The sequence below is a fragment of the Marmota marmota genome, unplaced genomic scaffold (assembly GCF_001458135.2).
Source record: "Marmota marmota marmota unplaced genomic scaffold, marMar, whole genome shotgun sequence".
Classification (NCBI taxonomy): Eukaryota; Metazoa; Chordata; class Mammalia; order Rodentia; family Sciuridae; genus Marmota; species Marmota marmota.
Window position 1 is genome coordinate 7,352,418 of NW_025999913.1, and position 4,852 is coordinate 7,357,269.

The following is a 4,852-nucleotide window of genomic DNA, read 5'->3' on the forward strand; positions in this document are numbered from 1 at the left end:
CCTTAGAGGCATCCCCCCCACCCCCACCCCCAAAAAAAGAAAAGAAAAGAAATCAATTGGAGTCACTAAAGTCGCTCTTTCGCTATCCCAGGGACGGATCCTAGGCGGTGAGAGAAGATGGTCATCCGGAATTTATTCCTAGATGTCTTGTTTGCAGTCGGCACGCTTCTAGTTCGAGCTCTAGCCGGAGCACAGATCAACCCCTCAAGGCCTACAGCTGTTAGAGGAGGATATTCCCGACCCACGTCCCTCCAAATCCCGACCCTGGACCTTGGCACTTTGGAGCGCGCTCCAGGCGCAATGACCACAGCTGCTGGGAGACCTAGCCGGGAGGGCGCTGGGTCCGGCGCCTTTTGAGGATTAATCCCTTCGGTTGACAAAAGACTGGGAAACTGTTAGAGTCTGTAAACAAGTCAAATGTTTACAGACTCTAACAGGAAACGAGGTGCGTTTTAAACCCGGGACCCCAAGAAGCCAAGGATCATTCGCCCACATTGTTAGCTTACCTCTGCAATCAAGGGCACCACATGTCTGCTCAGAAAAGTCAGTCCAAGAGCAAGGCACGCTTCAGAAAGCCCGCCAACCTCAGTGGACCCGAGAAAAGTCAATTTGGGGCAGATCCTCGCCTGCTTTCCTTCTAGTTTTAAGGTCAGGGCCTCGTCCCAGGGGAAGAGGAAACGTCCTAGAAGAAGGAAGAGATTTTTTTCATCCCCAACTTCTCCTGAACGGTCTTGTCAAGGCTTCAGGATAAAATCCCTCATTCGGAGGCATCGCTAAGTCTGGGTGGGAATGGGAAAGATGTTTCTGCTCCTGTTCACACTTCCACCCACAAACTACCATCTCATTGACTGCGGAAGGTCCCTGTCATTCGGTTGCTTTTTTGTATTGCGTGTTCTTTCAAAATTAAATTAAAATTATTGACCAATTTTAAATAGATATTTCATTAAATGTGATAGTTTAAGATAATTTATATTTTAAATGTCTTAAAAACGATTTTGAAGGCCGGGCGGGTGGCACAGCCTCCAGCAGGAGGACCACCAGTTCCAAGCAGACCTCAGCAACTCAGCGAAGCCATAAGCAACTTAGTGAGACCCTATGTGAAAATTGGGGAAAAATAATTAAAAGGAGGTGGGGTAGCTGGAGATATAGCTCAGTGATAAAGCACCTATAGTTCAAACCCCTGTACCAAAAGAAAAAAAAAAAGTCTAAAAATAGTCATTTACCATTATCTCTGAGAATACATAGACATTAATTTCTGGTGGTAGTGCAAACATTGTTGGAATATTTCTTTCCTCCATGTTTTTGAGATGTCCCTAGAAAGTCATGACCCTTCAAAAATATGTGTTTTGTACTGAAGATTGATCTCAGGGGCACTTAACCATTGAAGCACATCCCCAATCCTTTTTTAAAATATTTTATTTAGAGACGGGGTTTCACTGCATTGCTTAAAACCTTGCTAAATTGCTGAGGTTAGCCTGGAACTCTGGATCCTCCTGCCTCACCCTCCTGAGCTGCTAGGATTAAGGCATGCACCACTGTGGCCGGCATATGTAATTTTTTAACATTAAAAGTAAATCAATTAACTTGTAAATGGATTCTGTTGTTCAAAAAGGGGAAATTCACAGAACCTTCAGCATATTTAGTTTGTGAAGTATTAGAATATATATTCCAAGTTACCCTGAAATACGTCTGAGTAAATATTATTAGTAAAAGAAGCTAACCAATGTAAAAATATAAGTAAATAAGTATTACTATTTTTATGATGTTGTTTTTAATATCTCATGAAGATTGAATACATTGATACTATAGAGTTTTGAAGGCTGTATTTTCCCTCAAAATCTGAAAAAGGTTGATTTTGAAGTTTTCTATTTAAAAGTAAAAAAGTTAATTTCATATTAAATGCATTTAAACTATATTTGATTGTTGTTTTTACTATGCTTTAATTCTTTCCTGCCCTAACATTAGCATGGATTTAGGGTTTTTGTTAGTTTCTGTTTTTTATACTGGGGATTGACACCAGGAATGCTTTATCACTGAGCTACATCCCATTTCCTTGTTTTCCCTTTCTTTTTCTTGTCTTTTATTTCTTCTTCTTCTTCCTCTTCTTCTTCTCCTTCTCCTTCTCCTTCTCCTTCTTTCTTCTTCTTCTTTCTGTTTTAAAGAGTCTTGCTAAATTGTTCATCCTCCTTGCCTCAGGCTCCAGTGTGCCCCACCTCGCTGCAATTTAGGATTTTTAAAATTCACAACTGTGCCTGTTACTAGTTTAAAATTATGAGTCCATTCATTCAAAATGAAAGGAAGGAAACTTTAAATTTTGTAAATTTACATTAAAACAAATAGATTAACGAAAGTGTCGTTACAACATGTTTGCCAGGAAACAGACGGGTCCATAGTTGACAGAAACATCGTTTTGAATAGACTGGACGTGCCAAGTCCTGGCTTAGTAACAAGGATTTTGGTTTTGTGTTTGTTTTCGTGTAGATAAATTTCTTCTGTAAATAGCACAACATGAAGTACAGCGGTTAGGGATAAATGTAAGTCGAGTTTTACACAAGGAATGTTTGGCGTTTTGTTTTGTTTTAGAGGAAACTCAAGTCATTTATTTTTACCGCGGTGTTCAGATCACAGGCCACCTACCCAGGGCAACTTAGCAATTAGCACGCACAGGTTAAGTAAGCGGACAAAAAACAAGCTGAGTGTTTGCTTTATTTTTAATTACCACCCCGTCTCCAAGGTACTTTAAAATGCAAAGGAACAGAAAGCACCTTTTTGTGATGCCAGGAAAGTGTTCCGAATATCGGGTACAAACTGTTCCTATGCGAAACGGTTCAGCTGTGGTCAATACACATCAAAGGACCAAAACCTGCCCCTCGGTCCGTGGACCAAGAAGAGAAAGCCTCACCCGGCGGGTAGCGCAAAGGTGACGCCCATTAGTTTGGATTTTTGCGCACACAGTGTTTATCAAAGGTGTTCGCGTCTTTTGCGCGTTGATTTTCTCTTAAGGAGCGTGTGCGTGCGCGCAGGTGGCCTGGCCACGAGCGCTAGTTACTCGCACGCGTTTCTTGAATCTCCAGCACCGGGGTCTAATAGATTTCAAGAGCAGGTTCATTCAATTAGAGATCCTGGAGAAGATTCAAATCCAAGAGCCATCCTGCGCCTCAGACCCTCACCGCCGCGCTCCCAGCCGGCAGTGATCTCGGGCCACTGAACTGAGTGTGTGGAGCGTGGCGGAGCCCTGAGTCTTGGGTCAAGTGCGGCGTAGGCTCCCAGGCGTCGGGATGCCAGCGGTGAGTGACCGACACCCGCGCACCGGGGGCGCGGGTGGAGCGGGGCCCAAGTCTCCAGAGACCAGGCACTGGGTACAGTCTTAGGCTGCTGCTGGACAAATCCTTCCCGAGGCTCCTTGAACGCTTCAACCTCCTTCTGTTCTCTGGGAGTTTATTGGCAGCTTTCAGTGGAACAATGAGACAGGGCAGAAATCCTGTCTGTCAGTTACAGCGCCTGGGGAAGAAACTGCAGGATTCATATTTGGAAAGCAACGATGTTTTATTCCAGCTCCTCAAGCTTTTTCCCGAGTCTCTTTCCCTTTTGTGCGTAGAAAGTTTCGGTTGACCTTCACCTGCTGGGCCCCAAATCTGCATTCCGAAATGTTGAGAATTTATTTAACTCCAAGAAAAAGGATGCCCCCTAAGACAGCCAGAGGGTCTTGGTACCCCCAGAGCTCCAATTTATCAGCATTTAACTAGCATTGACGGCTGTTGGGGGAAAATGGCCCAGGTCTGGGTTAGGGTCTTTGACCTCACCCTATTTTTCATGTTTGTAAATGATAATATGGTAAAATACACTGACATTTAAGAATTTTGGTCAAATGCATAGAAGTGTACTGTTTGTCCAAACTAGATTCAGAAGATACTTTTTTAAAATGTTTTTTTAAGATGCTTTTAGACCTATATTTGTTCATTTATTTATATGCGGTGCTGAGAATCGAACCCAGTGCCTCACACACGCTAGGCAAGCGCTCTGCCACTGAGCCACAACCCCAGCCCCTTTAGAAGATACTTTTAAAAATAGTTTGTTTGGGCTGGGATTGTGGTTTAGTGGTAGAGCATTCACCTAGCATGTGTAAGGCACTGGGTTTGATCCTCAGCACCACATAAAAAAGTAAATAAACAAAATAAAGGTATTGTGTCCATCTACAACTAAAATAAGTAAATAAGGCTTGTTTGTATTACGCTTTTCAATTGTTGGCATGAAGGGAGATCAGATACTGTTACTCAATGTGGCCTAACAATGTTTAAAGTCAGAATAGTGGATCAGGGATCACTTCCTGAAGAAAACAACCTACTACTAAATGTTTTGGGTACTTCTTTAGTGGTGGTTGGTGTTTGATCCTTGAAATTTCAGTATAGAAGCCCCAACATTGAAAAGTTGCACATTGCCAATACAAAGCTTAAACTAAGGCTGAGCTGGATAGGCACTTTTTATTTTAATTTACAAGTTCTGATTCTGAAAATGGTTTAATTCAAAGCCTTTAATTTACAGTCACCAGTATAGAATTTAAATTTGTTATGGGCATTTATTCAAATAATGTCTGCTTCTTTTGATAGTCTGCATTGCGCTAAAGGAAGCCGGATAATATTTATTTGCAGCTCAAGAGGCTTAGACAGGAGGATCATGAGTTCAAAGCCAGCCTCGGCAACAGTGAAACATACTGAAATTCATTTTTATCCAGTTCCTAGGTAGTAGATCACACCAAATTAAAGCTCTTGCAAGTAGCTGTACATTGGTATCTTGGCCCCCAAAGAAATAACCGGCTTGCCTTATTTATTGATCTGTCAAGATGGTGTAACAG

At 42.3% G+C, this 4,852-nt stretch overlaps 1 protein-coding gene across 1 annotated transcript in view; it reads left to right on the top strand.

The window, feature by feature from the left end:
* Positions 1–4,852, top strand: part of Sycp2l (synaptonemal complex protein 2 like) — a 122,042-nt gene that overhangs the window by 11,800 nt on the left and 105,390 nt on the right. The gene's annotated exons all lie outside the window — the stretch shown is intronic.